At 41.0% G+C, this 25,458-nt stretch overlaps 1 long non-coding RNA gene across 1 annotated transcript in view; it reads left to right on the top strand.

Annotated features, from left to right (window-relative positions):
* Positions 1–25,458, top strand: part of LOC122794666 — a 223,421-nt gene that overhangs the window by 191,245 nt on the left and 6,718 nt on the right. The window contains exon 2 of the long non-coding RNA XR_006363669.1: positions 12,779–12,865. This is a non-coding gene — a long non-coding RNA (uncharacterized LOC122794666). The remainder of the gene's footprint in view (positions 1–12,778; positions 12,866–25,458) is intronic.

Genomic DNA, 25,458 nt, shown 5'->3' with positions numbered 1-25,458 from the left:
GGCGACTTCAACTACCCAAACATAGACTGGGAGCATTACTCTAGCTCCAACACCCTAGCCCAAAGGTTCCTAGAATTCATAAACTGAAATGCTATGGAACAAGAGGGGAAAACATACTGGACCTGATCATCACCAACATGGGGACTCTATGCTGCAGACCAGAAGTGTATCCCTCACTGGAAAGATCAGACCATAAACTGATCTCACTGGATATTCACATCCCGACCCCACACCCTGCCCAGAAAACCACAGTGAAAAACTTCTCTAAAGCAAATTTCACACTCCTCAAAACCTAGGTGGAATTCTTCAAAGCTCCCGGGCCTATGGAAAATATGGCCCACACCGCAGAATCCTTTATAAAAGCATTCTATGAACACCTTCAGGAATACATGGATCATGCAATCCCAAGTAAAACCAAGACCCAATCCTCCAAAGGCAGACGTCCTGTGTGGTGGACCCCAGCCATAAACAAACTATACAATAGAAGGAGGAAGCTACTACATGATAGAGCAAAATCCCAAAAAGGGAAGGCAGAGGTGGAATCCTTCAAATCTCCTGGGCCTGTGGAAAATATGGCCCAGACCGCAGAATCCTTTATGAATGCATTCTATGAACACCTTCAGGAATGCATGGATCATGCAATCCCAAATAAAACCAAGACCCAATCCTCCAAAGGCAGACGTCCTGTCTGGTGGACCCCAGCCATAAACAAACTGTACAATAGAAGGAGGAAGCTACTACATGATAGAGCAAAATCCCAAAAAGGGAAGGTGCCCCTAATCAGTAATAGCAAAAAACTAAGGGCACTCATAAAATCGTCTAAGGCCAGCTTCGAGAGAAAAATTGCACAGGACACTAAGGATAATCACAAGGATTTCTTTAGTTATGTTAGGAACCTGGGTGGGAATTCCCAGATATGCTCAGAATTAGTCCAAAATGACAAAAAATACACTGAAATCACAGACATTGCCAACATCCTAGCTGACAGGTTCAGCGCAAACTTCTCCCCCCCACCCCACCAAAAAGGCAACTATCTATCACAGCAGAGTGCTGCCCCCCTGACATCTCAGATGTTCAGGTAAGAGCCGCCCTCTCCAAAGCAAAAAACACAGCATCAATGGGACCAGACGGTGTGCCGGGCTGCGTCCTACATGAACTCCAAGAAGAGCTAAACCCAAACATAAAACTACTGTTCAATCTCAGCCTTACTACAGGATATGTACCCAAAGAGTGGCGTACAGCAACAGTGGTCCCTCTCCCCACAGGTGGTGCCTCAACAGACCCTGGAAACTATCGCCCCATAAGCCTGACCAGCTTGGTCTGCAAAGCTATGGAAAGGATCATCATGGACCTCATAAATAAAGATATTGGGGATCTACAGACACTGGATCCTACCCAATTCGGCTTTAAGGGCAGATCCTGCCTCTCAAACCTGGTCGACTTCTTTGAAACAGTCACCAAGGCCATTGACGAGGGGAAGGTGGTCCACACAGCCTACCTGGACCTCGCAAAAGCCTTCGATACAATACCCCACTCGGGCATTATAGATAAGCTCACCAGCTTAAATATAAACCCCTATTTCACTAGATGGGTTGCAAACTGGTTCAAGGACAGAACCCACATGGTTAGAATTGCTGGAGCCATGTCAGACTCCAAGCCAGTTACTAGTGGCATCCCACAAGGCTCAGTCCTGGGACCTCTCTTGTTCGGTATATATTTCTCGGAGGTACAGGCCAACACAGAAGGACTGTGGCTGACCAGTTTCGCGTATGACTGCAAACTGGGCGCCATAATCGACTCTCCAGCTGACACAAGCATCCTCCAAAAGGGCCTCATAGAAACAGACAACTGGTGCCAGAGCCATGGCCTCAAGCTAAACGCCAAAAAGTGTATAGTCATCCCCTTTTGCAAAAACAAAGTGCCCACAAATTACCACATAGGTGGTAATCCATTAAGTACAGAAGAAGTAATTAGGGACCTGGGGACCCAAGTTGATAGCAATCACTCATTTGACAACCACGTGGCCAAAGTGGTTAGAAAAACATTTTATATAGCCCACCTAATCATGAAGGGATTCACATCTAGATTAGGGGAGGTCATCATGCATCTTTACTCATCCCTCATCAGGCCCATAATCGAGTACAATACCCCTTTTGGGATGTACCTTACCAAACACCTGCAGCAACTGGAAAGACCCCAAAAGTATTTCACCAAGAGGATCAAAGGGCTCAAACAGATGCCATATGCTGCCCGGTTAAAGAAACTCCAGCTGTACTCAGTGGCATACCGCCTGCTCAGAGGCGACCTGTGCCTGACGTATAAAGCCATGTCCAACCCGGAATTAAGGGACATGCCGCACCTCAAAAAATCCAAATCCCATCGAGCTACAAGCTCGAGAGACTTGAACCTCAGCACTGAAATAATTAGGACATGCTGGAGGGACAGATTCATAACCCAGAGGCTCCTTTCACTCTGGAATAAAATTCCAGTCCAGGTTAGGCAGAGACCCTCATTGACTCTCTTCAAGAGGAATCTTAATGAGTGGATGGGAGATCATAGGTTTACCCCGGGTATCACTTCTGTGTCACTGTTGGACAGAGGCACAGTATACTAACCTCGAAAAAGGGCATAGCAAAATTCATTTAAAATGGGTGGCGAAAGCCAAACATACTCTGGCTAGGCTTATAAATGCCCTAGGGCAGATAGCCTAGTATGAACCTATGAAGAATCATATAATCTGAAATGATTCAGCTGTAATATATATTATCATTTTAAGAACTATTTCAGAGAGAAAAAGAGTGCATTTTGTATTTTGTTCTGAATCTGACAACAACTCACCAGCAATTGCTTTGCTCTGTAAGTAAGACATGGATCTTCGTATTTCTCTTAGAGATAGATATGAATACAGCCAGCTTACTGTAGATGTTTTCTATGTTCATGTGAGACTGTCCTACAATGTTGTTTTAAAGTATTTCCTTTGATTTCTGCACTCTCTCCTGTCATTGTGTTGAATTAGTGAGTATTGTCTTATGTTTTTATTATCTATTAAGTATATCTAAACCTTTTAAGTGTGGCTGTTTTGTGTAGAGATAATATAAGCTCTTAGGGTACTTACATGTATTTGGTGATGCTGTACAAGCCACTCCTTAATCAGTCACACTTACCAATTGGATAATAACATTGCACAGTAGAATTGGACAGCCTTTAGTAAGTGTCTTTGTAATAGCTGATAGTAGTGGTTGTTGTCTGTCAGTACTACCTTATAGTCTGGGCAGAAGGGGACATAGCTAGTGAACCTGTGCCAGACATACCCAGGTGTGCCTGTGTGTTTGTATATAAATCAAATCTCAGTGTGTGTGTCAAGTAAGCAGATGAGAGGCAAAACACCACGATAAAATCCAAAAATTTTATTGTTCACAAAAAGGAGATGAGCGCTTTCGCGTGTGGCAAAACACGCTTCTTCAGATCTATTTAAACACATTTCCTTCGTGCCTTTTATACTAGTGGTAATATATCAATTAATCATCTCATCATTCACAATTGCAAGAGAAGATTGCCAATCAGCAATTCAAGTAGTTAATTAGTCAGATGACCAACCTGAGAAAGCCAACTATGCGTTAATGTTCTTAAATCTAGCAGCATATACATAACAATATATATGAACATACTAACCATTAGCTAAAATAGCTAAAGGTATGCAAATATATAGATATGTATATACAGAACACTGACTGTTTAGTTAAAAAGACATATATATATATATATATATATATATATATATATATATATATATATATGTATATAGCATGAATTGCCTTAATAAACCAACTAGATAAAAAGTATGCAAACAAACTTATGGTCAAATGCATCATTTAAAACCAAAACCTAACCTAATACTCATGGAATGGACATGAGAATATAGAAAAGTTAGAAATACATATACATTGTATAGCATATGACCTCATATAAGCTTGATCAAACCAAAACATAGAAAGCCAAGAGGCTTAATGTAAAATTCATAGAATCATCAGGTCTTATACAACTATCATTGGAGGCACATTCATATGATAAATGTAAACCTTAAAAAATTAATAACAAAACATGCATGGCTGTCACAATTTCATCTTGCCAGAGAATTTTGGGAAAAAACAGGAAGGGGGAGAGGCGGGGGGGCCTCAAGGGCACAAGGCCTCCTCCCTTATCTACAGGCTTGATGGTTACATCAAGATTACTAACTAGAGAGTTCAGGGAGTCCCATTGCTCTCTACTAATGTTAAGGCTACTCACTACTCTATTTATACCTACGTTTCTTTAAGCATGACCTGATGCTGACGTATGCATTGAGACCTGGTGAATACTGTGCCCTCAGTCTCAATATCCATCTAAGCTCTATGCCCTCTAAGTTGTTAAAGTTGTCCCCTCTTCTTTCATTATAAGTACTTACCTGCAAAATCTTAAAAGTAAATTTATGGTCTTGGCACTGCATGATGTGTTTAGCTAGGGCACTTTTTAAAGTTTGTATATAAATCAAATCTCAGCGTGTGTGTGTGTCAGCTACTTGGGCAGGGACACGAAGCACTAGCTAGACCGAGAGGGTGCTGGTGGTTTTGGCTTGACCACTCAGCTGAGATCTTAACCCTATAGCTGTGCCAGTGGGAGTCTTATTGGGGATCTGGAGAGAGAGGGGGAAACCAGCCCCAGACTGACTGGTCTCTGTATGCTCTTAAGGGAAATTGTACTTTACTGTGTGTGTACTTGTTATCCTCCCAATGTGCACATCCCTTACTGGTGTTAGTTGTTAAGACTGAGGCTCCTTGATTAATGGGCCAATGCATGGGCGTCACATCCTGTTTTGCACATATGGCTGAAAATGTGCGTATTCATTGTTTTGTGGCTCATTGTTTTATCATGTTCTTTACTTGTACTACTTTCCTTGTATTCCTGCCTTGCACATATGGCTGTAAATGTGCGCATTCATTGTTTTGTGGCTCATTGTTTTATTCCTGCCTTGCACATATGGCTGTAAACGTGCATGCACATTGCTGTGTGTCATCTCCTTAGCTGTGTACGTAGACTTCACAGTCAGTCAATTAGATGACACCAGTGGGTATGTTCATGTATGATGATGTCTGCTAATATGACAGCAAGTCTAAATTAAAGTAAAAAGTCAATCGTCATTTAAAGGGGCCAGTCAGGATTTCATGGTGTTATGTTATTTTTGTCCCAAAATAAAGAATGTTCTAGGAAATATGATGATACATTTGAGAAGTTTAGTGTTGGCATTGAATGTGGCCAATTCCATCAGTGAATGGTGCTGTAAGAGGCAACATTGCAGTAGTCATTCTGTCTTATCCTTTCTATAATTGTGAACTTTTATATTTTATGACAACATTCTGTCTTGGTACCTCTCTCTTCAGGCTTTAGTCAACTTCGGTTCTGTTGTCTTTATAATTCTCTGCTTTACTTTCCTAGAATTTCTGTAAGTTTTAGTCATTGTTTTTTTCTATATTGCAAAAATTGAACTGATTTTTGCTGTTTTTGAATAAACATGAAAATTGCAGCTTGCGTTCCTCCTTATGCAAAACAGTTGACATTACTATATTTTTGAGCAACTACTATGAAGTCTATAAAAGTTAACCCTGTGTTGTCATGGCTCCTGATGCGCATGTTTCCATAATTATATCCTACTTGGAAATCTGTTGTAAATGTGACAGACTCTCTAACATGGCCAGTCACGTTTAGTGGGGCTGAAGGTTGCAGTCACTAAAATGGCGGTGTAAAGTAAGGATTTCTCAGCAGTAATATAATGAGAGAAGCCATAAACATTTAATTCCTTCAACATCTTTATGCATAGTTGTCTCTGTACATTATTTACTGCACTAACTTTATCTTCACCTCAGAAAGGACATTTGTGCATAGTGAGTTCACCTGCATAACCAAAGAATGCAGTATAGTAAACAAACCAAGTGGTACACAGAAGACAATCTGATGTTGTCATTTTCATTCATGCCTCAACTGATGGGTTCTTGGATGAAAGGATGTTTATGCGTAGTGAGTTCACCTGCATAACCAAAGAATGCAGTATAGTAAACAAACCAAGTGGTACACAAAAGACAATCTGATGTTGTCATTTTCATTCATGCCTCAACTGATGGGTTCTTGGATCCAGCTCGGCTGCATTCAGTTAAACATTTGGATCCAACTCTCAAGCTCCTCCCTCAACCCATAATGCCTCAGAACCCTGTACCACCCCAGATCTCTTTTATTGCTGCTTTGCTTCAGATGTGGATCATGCCCCTTAAAGCTTTATACTGTGTTTCTGTAGAGTTTTTGTGAGTGAAATTCACTATTTTTTATTACCTTTTGTATTCAGTATCACAGTTTTTCTCTCACCCTTCTTCCCTTTGTAGATTTTCATGTTTCTAGTGTTAGTTGCTCTCTTTTTCTCCTCCTTACCCATTATTTTGGGGTATTTATGGTTACCATCGTTGGTACTACTTTCTTTCACCCTTTTTTCCTACCTGCTCTTAGGGTATTTCTGACATACCACTGTGGATTCCCTTCAGAAGTTCGAAGTTTCAAAACTTTTAACTTCAAAAGGCCGAGACCAGAAGACTGAAGCTTTGAAACTTAAAACGTTCTGAATGGAGATCTCTGTACATAGTAGAATGGTATGTTTATCATTTTCCTCACTGTAGTGCAATTGTAGAGTTGGTATATTTATTTAGCAGGTGCAAAAAATATATTTATTTCCTTTTTTATTTTGTTTTCAAAGTTTCAGAACTTCAATCTTCTGGTCTCTGCCTTTTGAAGTTTTGAAACTTCAAGTTTTAGAAGAAGTTCTACCATTGCTGGTGTTTTTACACTCTGTAATTTTCTTTAAAAAAAATCCTTTTTTTGTCTTCCTGTTTTTATCTCACTACCATGGCTGAAAAACTTACAGGTTTTGTAAAGTGCATTTCCTGTGGGCATAAGATACCCAATTATACTCACAGGGAGCGTGTGTACTGCTAGGGAGTGGCCCGCCTTGAAACTCCATGCTCCATTTGTTCTGGGTTTAACTCTGTGTCCTTGAGTGAGCATTGCAATAAGCTAGTCTTAAAAGTTGTTTCCACCTTCTGCTGCATCTGTTTCATGGGCTCAAACCCTCAGCAAGAAACAAAAATCTTCATCGGAGCCCAGGGAGCAGAGAAAACAGTCTCCTACTCATTCTCCAAAACCTGCTTTTGTTGTAAAAAGATCAGATCTGACTCCTTTAGATTCGACTGTGGGGATGCTTTAATCCCCTAAAATCCAGAGTCCTTGTTTCTCTTTGGAGGTCATTTCCCCTTGGCTTTGAGCACCTTTTTTACAGGAGATGCCAGAAAGCATGTTGCATCCCCCTTCCACATCGTCCTCTGTAAAAGTCCACCCTGAGCCTCTCCTAAGCAGATTTGTATAGAATGATGAGGAAGCTTCTCAGGCTGAGATTCCAATGGGGTTGTTATCAGATCGGTCTCCCATTGGATCCATGAGCCTTCAACCTGCATTCTACCTTCTTATTTCTCCTTCTGTGATCCATCTGACCATTTCAGAGCCCTCATATCCATGAATCCTGAGAGACGAAGCGCCAGATCTGAAGACAGCTGGGTCTTCAACTCCAACCGTGTACCTGACTCATTTAGCCCTGATCTCCCTTGAGCAGAATGAATCTCAGAGTTGAAACTTTGGCTCCAGATCCAGGAGGATTGGTTCACCTCTGAGGTTTTTTGGAACCATCACTTCCCCTCAGTGCTTCGGTGCTGGACAGTTTGGGTCCAACTCCTCCCTTGCAGCATGAGCCCAGGCAGAGTTGAGGCTCGGCAGCTCCTGGAACTTTGTCTCCAGTGCAGCCAGCTATGGCTTCTCCCAGTCCTTCTGCCATTGAGGTGTAAAGAGAGCTTTCTGTCTTCCAAGAATACAGTGTAGTCTTATTTCTTCAGATTAACTCCTCAACCTCCATCGGTTCTTGGTTCTGAGCCTCATCAGCCTATCCCACATGGACAGCCAGCCTGTTTTAGCTTCCATGCAGTTCCTTTGCAGGACCTTCCCCTATCTAAGATACCTCTCCATATCATTCTACTGTCAAGGTCACCCAGAAGAGGTCGTGCAAAAGGAGGCACATAGATTCTCTTAGGGAATATTTAACCAAAGACACTGACTTTGATAAAGGTGAGGGGTCCCAAAGGTCTCCAGCAGAAGACATCTTCTTTGGAGATATTCTAGACATCCTTTATTCAGAAAGGTGGATGGTCTTCCGATCCCCTTCCCAGCAGTAATCAGTGTTCCAAGAAACTTTCAGGTCCAGCCCATCTATGTCTTGGGTTACCCCACCAGCTGATAACCTTATAGATCTGGCATCTCACTGGAACCAGATACTGTAGAGCCCATTCCTTGTCACCCCAACAAATTATTTGCCCCTCCTAAGGATGAGCCTCACTGGAGTAAGGGAGTTTTTGTTGATGCCATGGTTGTGGTGATGGCCACTAAAACAGAGCTGGCAGAACAGAGCTGTTCTGTCCATTCCAGCTAACAAGTAGTCCAGGGTATTAGACAGATTTAGAAAGTGTGTTTACTCCTCAGCAAATTATGGTCATCAGTCACTGAATTATTTGGCATGCTTCACTACATTGCAGAGATATTTGATTAAAGAAATATGCAAATCTCATCCAGGGTCCATGTCTGTGGAGGAGCACAAGGAGTTATTTTTCACAACTGGTCACCCTTCAGTCTATCTCTAATGCTTCCAGGAGGTTAAGCTCTCACACAGCCAAAGGTACCTCATGGGTGGCGGGTTCAGGCATAACCATAAGGAGATATGCCTGGATGCACTTATATGATTTTGTGGAGCCCTTCAAATCCTCCTTTATCAGTGCTTCCTTTGTTGAGACTTCTTTGTTTGGCTCATCAGTGAAAGAAATGCTCTCCAACAGTGATCAAGATGGGAAGACTGTGGGAGTATGTTTTTCTGCCCCACAGAGTCCCTTTTCAAGGAATCAGCATGGAGGTAAAAAGATGTGGTTCCAAAAACTTCTCCCAAAGACAGGGTGGATGATACCACCCTTGCAGCAGAGGAGGCCTGCATAATCAAGAGTTTTGAGATTCCTTCTCAGATAAACCTTTCCAATTCTGCTGAAGGGTTGCTGACTCCTCTTCTCTGGAGGCAGTCGGGGGCACTTGTCTTTGCACCAAGAAACCTGGGCATCAATCATAAAAGGCACTTAGGTACAAGAAATTATATCTGAAGGCTATTTTATTCATTTTGTTTGTTGTTTTGCAAATCTCACCAACCAAACAAAAAAGGCTTCCCAACGTTCCACCCAGTCAGTTGGAGTTAGCAGTCTTAGAAATTCAAAAGCTGCTAGATGAGAGTCATCCAAGTGGTTCCACCAGACCAGAGAGGATTCAAAACCTACTTGAGGTTCTTTTTAGTGCCAGAGGAGACAGGGAACCTGTGACCCATTCTAGGCCTCACAAATCTCAGTTTGTAAAAACTCCAAGTTCTGGGTGGTCATGGTTCAGTCCATTCTACCATTTCTATGAAGGGACAATTTGGCCAGTCATTACTCATTCAGATCGCTGTCCTGTTGTCTCACCAACCAGGTATCTCCTTGAAAAAGCCAGGAACTACTCGCACAAACTATGTCAGTCTTTAGGCATCACAATCAGTTATCCCAAATCTTCTCTACAACCAGTCCAAGTCTTGGAATTTATAAGTGCTGACCTGGATACCACCAGACATCTAACTTGTTTTCGGTCAAGCAGAGTACAGTCTATAAGACTGCAAGTGAGACAGATTTTTTGCACATCCCTGTTCCACAGTAAACTGATCCTCCAGGCTTTGGGGTCAGTGACAGGTGCTATAACGTTTGGTTCTGATGGCTCAGTTCTAGATGTGTGTTCTTCAGTGGAATCTAGCTTTTCAGTGGTAGATTCTTCAACATCCTCTTTCCCCACCAGAAAAACTCACTCAGGTTTTCAGAAGTTACCTGTTTTGGTGGGTACAGTCCAGTGAAGTTTGTTAGGAATACCCCTTTATATTTCCACCCTGGTGGCTACAGTGAACATGGATGCCTCCCAGTTTGGGGTGGGATGGGGTTTTGTTGGGACAGACGGTCCAAGGCATGTGGTCTCCAGAAGAGATCAGTTTGCATATCAATGTTCTGGAGATGGGGCCTGTCCTCCTAGCACTTTTGGCCTTTCAGGATTCCCCTTCCTCCTGGGATGATTGTGATCCAAACAGACATGTCTGTGGTTTGGTACATCAGCAAACCCAATCCTTTCCCGTTTGTTGAGAAGCAGTGAGAGTGTGGCATTGGATGATCTCTTCTGTCTGCTTTCTTTTGGCAATGCACATTCTGGGGAAGTCCAGTGTGATTGTAGACAATCTCAGCAGGCTCATTTTGATGCCTCATGAGTGGTCTCTCAATCAGTTAGTGGTGGAGAGGATTTTCCATTGATGAGATCAACCTTGCTGCATTCTGTTTGCCTCTCCTGACAACAAGAAATGCAGCAGGTTCTTTGCCCTGAGCACCCTCTGGGGAGTCACCAATGGATGCTCTAGTCCATGTTTTACCCTCTGGTCTCCTTTAAACCTATTTCCCATTCCTCTAATCCCCAGATTTCTACAGAAAACACTTCAGTTGAAGTGCAAAGTTATCCTCACTATCCCCTTTCAGCCTTGTCAGGTGTGGTTTCCCTTTCTTTGTTCTCATCGGCTGTGTCCACTTTGGGTACTGGACCCTAGTCCAGATCTAATCTCTTATCCATTAGCAATGGCACACCTAGACATTGCACTCTTCAAACTAATCACGTAGTTTCTACAATTTCACTAGTGGTTAGACAGCCCAGGCTTTCCTTCCAGGTCCACCAGATTTTGCTATTATCCCTGAAAGCCACCACAATTTTAAACAAGAATGAATGGAAAAGATTTTCATGTTGGAACCATCAAAGAGAACTGGATATTTTTACTGTACCTATTCCTGCTGTTCTGGATTTCCTAGCTCTAATTTTTCAGAAAGAGCTAGTATTTCCACCGTCAAAGTTCAGTTAGCAGCCATCTTGAATTGTCATACTGGAAACAATGCTTCTTCTGTAGTTTCATCTAAAGTATGCAAAGCTTTCCTTAAGGGCACTTTTATCCTTAGACCTCTAGTTAAAGACCCCACTCCACCTAGGAGTCAAACACTGTTACTGTAGGGTTTAACTTAGGCCCCTTTTGAGCCATTGGCTAAGTTTGATCTCAAGTTTCTTTCTTGAAAAATTTTCTTTTTAGTGGTAAGTACCTCAGCAAAATGTGTGTCTAAACTCCGAGCACACACTTAAATTCACATATTTGGTTTTCCATAAAGATAAGAACTAATTACTTTTTCTGCCCTAAGTAACCTCTGAGATCAACATCAGTCTTGTCATCAGTTTACCTGTTTTCTCCCCTACCTTCTCTAACAAATGTGAATACATGCTTCATCTCTGAGATTGTACATAGCTTTGTTTTTATCTCCATAGAACAAAATACTTCAGAAAAACAGATCAGTTGTTCGTCTCCTTTGCCTCCAGTAGGTTGAGAAAAACAGTTTCCAAAGTTACTGTAGCAAAGTGGGTAACATTGCATTTCACTTCATTTGTTTAAAGTCAGTAAGGCCTTTCTTTGCCCAGACATCCTAAAGCTCTCTCCACTAAATCCATGGCTACTTTTGCTTTATGGTCGATAACTTCCATTGATGACATTTGTGCTGCAGCCATTTGGTCCACTGCTCATACCTTTATTGCTCATTACAAATTGGATTTGATCTCCAAAAATAAGGCTGCTTGCCTTTGGTTCTGCGATACTCCAAATATCCTTCCATGAGGGCTGCCTAAGGTTCACGTAGCTGGGGAGACTGTCCCATCAGTTGAGGAATAAATGAAAACAGACACCATCAGATATAAAAGTTATGTGCTCACCATAACTATGCATCTGTGTTGCCTATTTTCATTCTTCCTCATCTTTCTGTTCTTCTTCCCCTTCCCTTTACCTCTGGGAGTGACCTGATGGTGAATAAAGAACCACCGTTCCATGTTTGAACCCCTATCTTTCCTATTGACTTTAGTGAATAAAGAACCAGCATTCCATGTTTGAGCCCCTATCTGTCTTATTGACTTTAGTGAATAAATAACCACCATTCCATGTTTGAGCCCTTATCTGTCCTACTGACTTTCATTCCCTATTGGCTGTGGTTAGTCTTTCTACATTTGGGGCAGCAAACTTGATCTGAGGTACTACAAGGTTCTGAGGAGTTATGGGTAAAGGGAGGAGTGAATTATTGGTAGAGGAGGGACCTTGAGAGTTTGTTGTGAAAGTCTAAGTGAATGCGGCTGAGCTGGATCCTGGACCCATCAGTTGAGGAAGAATGAAAATGGACAACACAGATGGATAGTTATGGTGAGTACATAACTTTTACTTTTGTAAAGCAAGATGAACACTGTAGAGTACGCTCACTGTCATATTAGAACATTGTTTTCATGGTAACAGGCTATGCTATGTTAAGGTTTAAGCAGTTCCTTGTCACTGTCTGTACCACAAGGCACAATAACCAGAAACTGGTAGTCAGGATGGCAGCTGTTTTTTGTAAAACAAAAGATGCCAGTGTTTATCATTTCTTCAGTGGCAATGCTATAAATCTGAAACACCATGTGCACTTAACAAATGACTGATGTGGTGTTCACAATGCTGGGAATAACAATGCTGGGACTAACTCTGTCTTTTTGTATTTCTGCACAGCCTCTCAAATAATAAAATTGGAAGTGAAGGGGCAAAACATCTGTCTGAGGCCCTAAAGAGTCCAAACAATAACTTACAGCAGCTAGAGTAAGTGCCTTTGTTTTTCTTCCATTTACAGTACCACTGCTAGGACACTATGAATTATTTGTCATTATGTGCATGTATGTTATACTGGAGAGTCATTTGGGAAGTTTTAAAATCGAAAACAGTTACACGAGAGAGAACTTCACACTGCACAGGATTATATTTAAACTCTTCAGATTATTCTGTCATAATTACAAGTAACTGGTTTTATTTCATTCATTCCACAGCCAGTAATGGGTGAATATCTGTAGATTTGAGCAGCTGTTGTATAGTCAGGCGAGCATATTCTGAGTGTCAATATGCAGAAACCAGGAAATCTCATAACTTTCAAATGTGCATCTCCCCTTACCTTGTGACTTAGTTCTTCTAAAATTGTACTAGTGCATTTGTACAAAATGTATTTTCTTACATATTGTGATAAATATTAATGTAGCTGTTCATAGGTAGTTACTAGGCTATGTACATTAATCATACCTTTCTCTTAGAGCAAAAAATCTGTGCAAAGCTGTAAATAAAAGGGTGACAAAGGCCCAAAAATAGGGACAATTTTTAAAAATTGCTCTTACAAACTTAGAACGTTGATAGAATAATAAGTTTTGCAATAGCATCCATTTTCCGAAGGGTATGAAGTCTGAAACTCAAATGCCATTATTTTCTAACTTAACTGTTTAATGATTTGACACTAATTTGCCAAAAAAATCACAATTTTATGAAAAATGGACCAGAAATATGAGGCAAAAATCTGAACATGCTGCAAAAATCTGCACAATTGAGAGGTATGTGACATTAATATAATTGTAATATATATTAAATGCTTGCTGTGGTAATACATTCCACATAACAATTAAGCCTGATTCTTTAACTCTTCCTACTGTTTTAAAGATGGTTATATTACACCAGTTTGTAAATAATGTTTGAATATTTTTCTTATTGTATGTATGTTACTGCATTTTTTTATTACATCTTTGTATAACGTTCAGATACTTTTGTCTGTACTGCATGCTCATATACTATTACTACTTTAATATACCAGTCGCCTGTTTCCACTGACTTTGAATTGTTCTTAAAGGAGAACCACACCCACAGACTGAAAAAAACGTGTATTTCATCAAGTTTTGATATTTCCTATATGTTAACAGCACTTTGGGACCATTTACAGTTTTTTTTACAATTTTTATACGTAATTATATACTCTTACCACATCGGGTCTGGCATCTTGAAGTGGTGTCTAAGCCTCCTGCTCTCCCACAATGCAGTGTCTGTCTCAAAACCATGACATCACGCAGGCGTCCCTGTTCCCCAGTTGCTGTCACAGTATTCACTTAGCATGTATCCACTCTTTTGCTTCATTCACAAACTTTTAACAAAACAATTGTTGCTTTTCAGTGGCTAATTATACCACAATTACCTGAAATGCCAAAGAACAGACTTAACATTTTTTTTACTTCAGCTTCTTTTTAGACTTGCTAATTTTAAGTCTTTTGTTATCCTTGACTTGTAGTTCTTCTATTCATCTCTCCTTGACTTGTAGTTCTTGTATTCATCTCCCCTCCCCCTTCACCCCACCTCCCCAGATGTCAGAGAGCTATAGTTAAATTGAGCTGCTTACTGCTGTGATTGACATTTCCCAGCAGGAGTCTTGAGTAATGGGCTGCTTATCTCTTCCAGTCTTGCTCTGACAGTGGGACATTTTTTTAGCTGCACCACAGCCTGTCATGAAATTTCCATCCATGCTCAATAGCACTTCAAGAGGCACTGTTTTGCAAGCCTTTTGATCTCCCATTCTCAGGCCTTCCTGTTGACTGAAGGTACCAAAAATTTTTGACTGCTATGGTGTTAAAAAAAAAAAAAAAAACAGGACAGTTCTAGGACATTACAATCTTAAATTAAGCTGTATTAAAATGCGGGTCTATATTAAAATTGTGAAACCTCACTTACGTGAATATGGAAACGTCGACACATATATAGCGAACCGCGAAAATACTGAACATCCTGAATTGCAAAATTTGAAATGTCGAATCGTCATTGTTGGCCCTTATCCGGTATAGCTCCCTAACGTAAGAGTGCAATAGTTACAGACCTTAGGGTTAGGGTACGGGTTAAGGTAAGTGCATACATAATAATACATGCAACTTTTACTTTAGGGTTAGAAGTAGGGTTATGTTAAGTGTATGTATAGTAATATAGTTGTGTAGCTGAATGTATACTTAATTTACACTTTTCCTGTAGTTGGGTATTGTTTGTTTATAGTTAGATATATTTGTGTGTAGTGATTGTTTGATTAGGGTATGGGATATATGGGTGAAGTGTAGATATGGGGAAGTGTGGATTATTTATTTTATTTGGATAGGTAGTATGTAGTGGGTGGTGGGGTTGGCCAATTATGACGATTCGACATTTTGAATTTCATGCTTCAGGATGTTTAGTGTTTCACTATATATGTGTCGACGTTTCCGTATTCACGTAAGTGAGGTTTCGTAATTTTAATATAGACCCTTAAAATGCATGCTAGTTTCAGGATTTCTAAAATGCTCAGTGCTGTACCCCATTTTAATTTAAGTTAAATTGTCCACAGCAGGATTACCAAACAGTGCATTACAGCAAACTCAGGACATTGGACATGCATATTCTGTGTTAATTTACCAAATACAGTACGGTCGCCAGTGATTACCTGCACCTTATAACAGAGATGTGGTGTCTTGTCTCATTTTTGCTGTACTATAATTCTCTTAGCAATTTCTTCTGTGTAAAGCACTGCATGTGCATAGAAAGCACATTTTCTGTGAAGACGAGTGTGTAAAAGCTCCACAATCCCAATCATAAACTAGACCCACTTTTCTCAGTACTGTTACACTGCAGTTTTCCACAGTGAGGAGTCAGTGTGTCACCACACATTTGTTTCCTCCCATTCATTTGAGCAAATTAGCTATGCCTGCTGTGTACATTTATCCTTATAAATATACCCAGCACATCTGCTGAGTGAGTGTCAAATACAGTTGTACCTCTCCCCTTTCCTTTTTAAAATTCCATTCACTACTGTGGGTGCTTTTTGATGCTTCCAGGTCAGCTTGTATCAAGAATGCTTAGTAAAAGGCAATCAAGATAAATATCTGTCATTCAGAGGCCACTGCATGGACTGACTTCGTCCAGACAGTGTTGCGCAGACAAAATTCAATTCTTATTCACTTTCTCTCAATACAACATTACATGCAGCAGTCAATTTTTGATCTAAAAAAGTTGTTGTCCACTGTAATACCAAAGTCCTGACATGGAAAGACATTATCCACAGAGATGTAGTACTTCCGTTCACAATTCGTCCTTCGTCTCGTTTCATAAATCTGTATTTCTTCTAATCCTGTGATATTTCTATCGCTACAACCCTTTCAAGAACAGTTAATTTACGTGACTCTAGTGTCACAGGCCTCTTCACAAATACCAGCCCAGTTATGTCCATTCATTTTTAGCAACCATAACATGCTCCAACAAAGCATGAGACTATGTACTTGCAGCCCGTAGCGACCCTTCACCCAGCCAACAAATACCTATATAATACTGTTGCGCACTTTAGTTTAACTTTTTTTTTTTTGTTTTTTTTGTTTTAGTTGTTGCTGCAGACAATTACGACTGCAGTGTCTGAGTTCTCTTTACACCAAAAATGTTTTTACATACTGTCCGCTACAAAAATCAACCTACTTATTGGATTGTTTGCCAATCCTCACATCTTGTAACTAGTATAATGCACCAACAACCACTGGCTTTACAATGGTCCTGCTTACATTTCATCACCAAGACAAACACTTCCAGACTGTACCACAAACCTTGACTAACATTTTGAATAATTCCGTTTTGTCCCAAACCTGCAACTACAACCACTGTTCAGTCTTCAAAATCCAAAGTATTACTTTGCAAGGATAAACACCATTACTTTTCTGGCAAATTATATCACTGTCCAGCTCTGTTTAACTTGTTGGTGTCACTGGGCTGCATATTAACCAAGTGACTTCACAAGGTCCTTCGCAGTCAGTTGTACCTGCAACTGAACATCCCACCATAATTCCATATAGGACATATTCAGTTGTGACTACACAAACATGTAGACCTATTTGTCATCCACACAATTGTAACAAATCATTCGTAGGAAATCCGCTCTCAATTGCTAACAATTGGTAGCATATTTGCTACTTATTGTATGTATCCATCTAACGGCTTACATCACGGCGATAAACTAAAAGGCCTGTGTGGATAATACCTTTTACCACTGGGACTAACGTAGTGCAGCCACACAGTTGGACTCAACTACACAAACAGTGTTCTCAAAACATGGTACCCCTTACCTTGATCCAGTGTTGGCTCCACACACTACTTCAGGTGCCCGAGTTGTAGTCATTCTTTCAAGGACATGACTAAACCTGCTCCAAGCTCATCCACTGCATCACAATCTGTTTGCATTAGTCATCCATTATGAAGATGTGGAGAAGCTTGCTAGTGTGCCGTTCAGTCTCCTCAAGCTGTTGTCACTCATACTTGGTCATAAAAAGGTTAACTGCATTCTATTTCACAAAGTTATCAGTACTCAACTTTTAATTATGCACCAGTCCATGCAGACAAATACTTTCAAGTTACCCACTCAACAGGGATCCACACAAGCTGGATTTTGGATACAGTGTGCAAATGTTCTTAACCAGCGCTGCACTGTTGTGAAAAGCCTCTGTACCACTTCACAGTAGCCAGCGTCACAGAGGTCCACTCACACCACAACAGTACTTGCAGCTGCAGCCAGAGCCACATTCACTTCACAACTCTCATAACACACCTGCCAGTGTAATTGCATTCCCACATGTATTGCATGCTACAGGCATGGAAACTCCTCAATGGCTGTGCCTTATATGCAAACTCTGTATCCAAACCAGATCCCATACACAGTAGCTACATCTTTCCATCTCTACTGTGTTCCGCAAGTTCAAGTAGCAGGATTATCCCAAAACACAAAATCATGCATTTTCCATTAACAAACTAGACATATTTGCGGGCATGCCGAAATGCCATTGTGTTTTGCTTTCTTAACATAAAACTGATTCCACTTAGCTTACTTGCATTTTCACTTACACCCCTTCCTTCATCAAATCCCATACAGATTCTCATCTTCTTATTTGTTCAAGTGAGAAAAGAGTAATTGAAAAACTAAAAAACAAACAACTATCATGCAGTCCTTTGACATACTCAATATCCAGGTTCTCAGTGGTATACCTGATACAACAAGCCCCTGCACTCACATATTTTAACTGTACAGAGGTTTTGCCGTAACTGTGGTCTGTACATATCCAACTCCACGGTTCGCAGTACCTGTTGATACTCTCCGATTCCTGGGCCATTCTTTCCACTCCTTCCCTTCCTTTCCATATGTATTTGTAGAATCCGGTGAGCAGCCTATCGGGCGCTAGGATCCGCCACATAACGCAAGCACTCAGGTCACTCCAAGGCAAGTACAAATATGACTCAGTCATTGTCCATTCTGGTGTGAATGACCTGAGATGTACCTCCCTGGACTACATGAAAAGAGACATAGAGGAGCTCTCTGAGCATGTAGCCCAGGCCGGTATGACCCTGACTTTGAGTAGCATCTTACCCTCACCAAGAATGATGCCACAGTATGAAGACAAGATGATCAATTTCAACAATTGGCTTAAGTATTGGTGTCATTCAAAGGGGATCCAATGCCTGTCAGCCTGGGATGATATGCTCGACAAGCCACGATGCTTTGCTAGGGACAGCTTGCACCTGTCACCCCTGGGCTTTCAGATATTGGCAAAGGCTCTTGCTACCCCCATAGTGCCTTTTTTAGGCAAGGCTCAAAAGACAAACCCACCTCCATAGGTATCACAAGGGATAAGAAACTAAGAGTAATGCTATTCAGCACCAGAAGTCTGAACCTCAAGATGCACGCACTCGAAACTCTTCTTAGCATGGAGAACATCGATATCTGTGCAATAACAGAAACCTGGTTCAGGGCTCCCGAGAGCACCCCAGCACTACCAGGTTATACCTTATACCATGCTTTTCGGCCCCAAAACTTGGACTGAACCACAAAAGGAGGGGGAGTATCAACATTCATCAAAGATACCCACACCTCCAGGTTGGTGTCAAAGCACGAAGCATCAGAGACTATCCATGTGCAACTAACAGTGGGTAAAACTGCCTTCCAGTTTATAGCCTGCTACAGACCACCCTCCCAAACCCAGGAACCCCACTCGGCCTTCCTGAGAACACTGGAAAATATGAAGGTCTCTCCAAACACCATTATATTGGGTGACTTCAACTACCCAAACATAGACTGGGAGCATTACTCGAGCTCCAACACCCTAGCCCAAAGGTTCCTAGAATTCATAAACTGAAATGCTATGGAACAAGAGGGGAAAACATACTGGACCTGATCATCACCAACATGGGGACTCTATGCTGCAGACCAGAAGTGTATCCCTCACTGGAAAGATCAGACCATAAACTGATCTCACTGGATATTCACATCCCGACCCCACCCCCTGCCCAGAAAACCACAGTGAAGAACTTCTCTAAAGCAAATTTCACACTCCTCAACACCGAGGTGGAATTCTTCAAAGCTCCCGGGCCTGTGGAAAATATGGCCCACACCGCAGAATCCTTTATAAAAGCATTCTATGAATACCTTCAGGAATACATGGATCATGCAATCCCAAATAAAACCAAGACCCAATCCTCCAAAGGCAGACGTCCTGTCTGGTAGACCCCAGCCATAAACAAACTATACAATAGAAGGAGGAAGCTACTACATGATAGAGCAAAATCCCAAAAAGGGAAGGCAGAGGTGGAATCCTTCAAAGCCCCCGGGCCTGTGGAAAATATGGCCCAGACCGCAGAATCCTTTATAAATGCATTCTATGAACACCTTCAGGAATGCATGGATCATGCAATCCCAAATAAAACCAAGACCCAATCCTCCAAAGGCAGACGTCCTGTCTGGTGGACCCCATCCATAAACAAACTGTACAATAGAAGGAGGAAGCTACTACATGATAGAGCAAAATCCCAAAAAGGGAAGGTACTCCTGATCAGTAATAGCAAAAAACTAAGGGCACTCATAAAATCGTCTAAGGCCAGCTTCGAGAGAAAAATTGCACAGGACACTAAGGATAATCACAAGGATTTCTTTAGTTATGTTAGGAACCTGGGTGGGAATTCCCAGATATGCTCAGAATTAGTCCAAAATGACAAAAAATACACTGAAACCACAGACATTGCCAACATCCTAGCTGACAGGTTCAGCGCAAACTTCTCACCCCTCCCCACCAAAAAGGCAACTATCTATCCCAGCAGAGTGCTGCCCCCCCTGACATCTCAGATGCTCAGGTAAGAGCCGCCCTCTCCAAAGCAAAAAACACAGCATCAATGGGACCAGACGGTGTGCCGGGCTGTGTCCTACATGAACTCCAAGAAGAGCTAAACCCAAACATAAAACTACTGTTCAAACTCAGCCTTACTACAGGATATGCACCCAAAGAGTGGCGTACAGCAACAGTGGTCCCTCTCCACAAAGGTGGTGCCTGAACGGACCCTGTAAACTATCGCCCCATAAACCTGACCAGCTTGGTCTGCAAAGCTATGGAAAGGATCATCATGGACCTCATAAATAAAGATATTGGGGATCTACAGACACTGGATCCTACCCAATTCGGCTTTAAGGGCAGATCCTGCCTCTTAAACCTGGTTGACTTCTTTGAAACAGTCACCAAGGCCATTGACGAGGGGAAGGTGGTCCACACAGCCTACCTGGACCTCGCAAAAGCCTTCGATACAATACCCCACTCGGGCATTATAGATAAGCTCACCAGCTTAAATATAAACCCCTATTTCACTAGATGGGTTGCAAACTGGCTCAAGGACAGAACCCACATGGTTAGAATTGCTGGAGCCATGTCAGACTCCAAACCAGTTACAAGTGGCATCCCACAAGGCTCAGTCCTGGGACCTCTCTTGTTCGGTATATATTTCTCTGAGGTACAGGCCAACACAGAACGACTGTGGCTGACCAATTTCACGTATGACTGCAAACTGGGCGCCATAATCGACTCTCCAGCTGACACAAGCATCCTCCAAAAGGGCCTCATAGAAACAGACAACTGGTGCCAGAGCCATGGCATCAAGCTAAACGCCAAAAAGTGTATAGTCATCCGCTTTGGCAAAAACAAAGTGCCCACAAATTACCACATAGGTGGTAATCCATTAAGTACAGAAGAAGTAATTAGGGACCTGGGGACCCAAGTTGATAGCAATCGCTCATTTGACAACCACGTGGCCAAAGTGGTTAGAAAAACATTTTATATAGCCCACCTAATCATGAAGGGATTCACATCTAGATTAGGGGAGGTCATCATGCCTCTTTACTCATCCCTCATCAGGCCCATAATTGAGTACAATACCCCTTTTGGGATGTACCTTACCAAACACCTGCAGCAACTGGAAAGACCCCAAAAGTATTTCACCAAGAGGATCAAAGGGCTCAAACAGATGCCATATGCTGCCCGGTTAAAGAAACTCCAGCTGTACTCAGTGGCATACCGCCTGCTCAGAGGCGGCTGTGCCTGACGTATAAAGCCATGTCCAACCCGGAATTAAGGGACATGCCACACCTCAAAAAATCCAAATCCCATCGAGCTACAAGCTCGAGAGACTTGAACCTCAGCACTGAAATAATTAGGGCATGCTGGAGGGACAGATTCATAACCCAGAGGCTCCTTTCACTCTGGAATAAAATCCCAGTCCAGGTTAGGCAGAGTCCCTCATTGACTCTCTTCAAGAGGAATCTTGATGAGTGGATGGGAGATCATAGGTTTACCCCGGGTATCACTTCTGTGTCACTGTTGGACAGAGGCACAGTATACTAACCTCGAAAAAGGGCATAGCAAAATTCATTTAAAATGGGTGGCGAAAGCCAAACATACTCTGGCTAGGCTTATAAATGCCCTAGGGCAGATAGCCTAGTATGAACCTATGAAGAATCATATAATCTGAAATGATTCAGCAGTAATGTGTATTATCATTTTAAGAACTATTTCAGAGAGTGTATTTTGTTCTGAATCTGACAACTCACCACCACTTGCTTTGCTCTGTAAGTAAGACGGGTCTTAGTATTTCTCTTAGAGATAGATATGAATACAGCCAGATTACTGTAGATGTTTTCTATATTCATGTGATGTCCTACAATGTTGTTTTAAAGTATTTCCTTTGATTTCTGAACTCTCTCCTGTCTCTGTGTTGAATTAATGAGTATTAAGTTTTTATTATCTATTAAGTATATTTAAACCTTTTAAGTGTGGCTGTTTTGTGTAGAGATAATGTAAGCTCTTAGGGTACTAACATGTATTTGGTGATACTGTACAAGCCACTCCTTAATCAGTCACACTTACCAATTGGATAATAATAACATTGCACAGTAGAATTGGACAGCCTTTAGTAAGTGTCTTTGTAATAGCTGATAGTAGTGGTTGTTGTCTGTTGGTACTACCTTATAGTCTGGGCAGAAGGGGACATAGCTAGTGAACCTGTGCCAGACATACCCAGGAGTGTCTGTGTGTTTGTATATAAATCAAATCTCAGTGTGTGTGTCAAGTAAGCAGATGAGAGGCAAAACACCACGATAAAATCCAAAAATGTTATTGTTCACAAAAAGGAGATGAGCGCTTTCGCGTGTGGCAAAACACGCTTCTTCAGATCTATTTAAACACATTTCCTTAGTGCCTTTTATACTAGTGGTAATATATCAATTAATCATCTCATCATTCACAATTGCAAGAGAAGATTGCCAATCAGCAATTCAAGTAGTTAATTGGTCAGATGACCAACCTGAGAAAGCCAACTATGCGTTAATGTTCTTAAATCTAGCAGCATATACATAACAATATATATGAACATACTAACCATTAGCTAAAATAGCTAAAGGTATGCAAATATATAGATTTGTATATACAGAACACTGACTGTTTAGTTAAAAAGACATATATATATATATATATATATATATATATATATATGGCATGAATTGCCTTAATAAACCAACTAGATAAAAAGTATGCAAACAAACGTATGGTCAAATGCATCATTTAAAACCAAAACCTAACCTAATACTCATGGAATGGACATGAGAATATAGAAAAGTTAAAAATACATATACATTGTATAGCATATGACCTCATATAAGCTTGATCAAACCAAAACATATAAAGCCAAGAGGCTTTATGTAAAATTCATAGAATCATCAGGTCTTATACAACTATCATTGGAGGCACATTCATATGATAAATGTAAACCTTAAAAAATTAATAACAAAACATGCATGGCTGTCACAATAATGCCAATACAAACTAATATAGACGCATGTAAATATATCAAGTCTCACCTACTATAACTAAACCTCTTAGTGCTCACTACTTAATAATCAACCCCTTGCATTTATCTTGCCAGAGAATTTTGGGAAAAAACAGGAAGGGGGAGAGGGGGTGGGCCTCAAGGGCACAAGGCCTCCTCCCTTATCTACAGGCTTGATGGTTACATCAAGGTTACTAACTAGAGAGTTCAGTGAGTCCCATTCCTCTCTACTAATGTTAAAGTTACTCACTACTCTATTTATACGTACGTTTCTTTAAGCATGACCTGATGCTGACGTATGCATTGAGACCTGGTGAATACTGTGCCCTCAGTCTCAATATCCATCTAAGCTCTATGCCCTCTAAGTTGTTAAAGTTGTCCCCTCTTCTTTCATTATAAGTACTTATCTGCAAAATCTTAAAAGTAAATTTATGGTCTTGGCACTGCATGATGTGTTTAGCTAGGGCACTTTTTAAAGTTTGTATATAAATCAAATCTCAGTGTGTGTGTGTGTCAGCTACTTGGGCAGGGACACGAAGCACTAGCTAGACCGAGAGGGTGCTGGTGGTTTTGGCTTGACCACTCAGCTGAGATCTTAACCCTATAGCTGTGCCAGTGGGAGTCTTATTGGGGATCTGGAGAGAGAGGGGGAAACCAGCCCCAGACTGACTGGTCTCTGTATGCTCTTAAGGGAAATTGTACTTTACTGTGTGTGTACTTGTTATCCTCCCAATGTGCACATCCCTTACTGGTGTTAGTTGTTAAGACTGAGGCTCCTTGATTAGTGGGCCAATGCATGGGCGTCACATCCTGTTTTGCACATATGGCTGTAAATGTGCATATTCATTGTTTTGTGGTCATTGTTTTATCATGTTCCTTACTTGTACTACTTTCCTTGTATTCCTGCCTTGCACATATGGCTGTAAATGTGCGTATTCATTGTTTTGTGGCTCATTGTTTTATCATGTTCCTTACTTGTACTACTTTCCTTGTATTCCTGCCTTGCACATATGGCTGTAAATGTGCGCATTCATTGTTTTGTGGCTCATTGTTTTATTCCTGCCTTGCACATATGGCTGTAAACGTGCATGCACATTGCTGTGTGTCATCTCCTTAGCTGTGTACGTAGACTTCACAGTCAGTCATTTAGATGACACCAGTGGGTATGTTCATGTATGATGATGTCTGCTAAACTGACAGCAAGTCTAAATTAAAGTAAAAAGTCAATCGTCATTTAAAGGGGCCAGTCAGGATTTCATGGTGTTATGTTATTTTTGTCCCAAAATAAAGAGTGTTCTAGGAATTATGATGATACATTTGAGAGGTTTAGTGTTGGCATTGAATGTGGCCAATTCCATCAGTGAATGGTGCTGTAAGAGGCAACATTGCAGTAGTCATTCTGTCTTATCCTTTCTATAATTGTGAACTTCTATATTTTATGACAACATTCTGTCTTGGTACCTCTCTCTTCAGCCTTTAGTCAACTTCGGTTCTGTTGTCTTTATAATTCTCTGCTTTACTTTCCTAGAATTTCTGTAAGTTTTAGTCATTGTTTTTTTCTGTATTGCAAAAATTGAACTGATTTTTGCTGTTTTTGAATAAACATGAAAATTGCAGCTTGCGTTCCTCCTTATGCAAAACAGTTGACATTACTATATTTTTGAGCAACTACTATGAAGTCTATAAAAGTTAACCCTGTGTTGTCATGGCTTCTGATGCGCAAGTTTCCATAATTATATCCTACTTGGAAATCTGTTGTAAATGTGACAGACTCTCTAACCTGGCCAGTCACGTTTAGTGGGGCTGAAGGTTGCAGTCACTAAAATGGTGATGTAAAGTAAGGATTTCTCAGCAGTAATGTAATGAGAGAAGCCATAAACATTTAATTCCTTCAACATCTTTATGCATAGTTGTCTCTGTACATTATTTACTGCATTAACTTTATCTTCACCTCATAAAGGATGTTTGTGCATAGTGAGGTCACCTGCATAACCAAAGAATGCAGTATAGTAAACAAACCAAGTGGTACACAAAAGACAATCTGATGTTGTCATTTTCATTCATGCCTCAACTGATGGGTTCTTGGATGAAAGGATGTTTGTGCATAGTGAGTTCACCTGCATAACCAAAGAATGCAGTATAGTAAACAAACCAAGTGGTGCACAAAAGACAATCTGATGTTGTCATTTTCATTCATG

Source organism: Protopterus annectens, chromosome 2.part1 (assembly GCF_019279795.1).
Source record: "Protopterus annectens isolate FY-2018-M chromosome 2.part1, PAN1.0, whole genome shotgun sequence".
NCBI classification, from domain to species: Eukaryota; Metazoa; Chordata; order Ceratodontiformes; family Protopteridae; genus Protopterus; species Protopterus annectens.
Note: the sequence above shows the minus strand (reverse complement) of the source record. Positions and strands in the feature narration are given on the sequence as shown.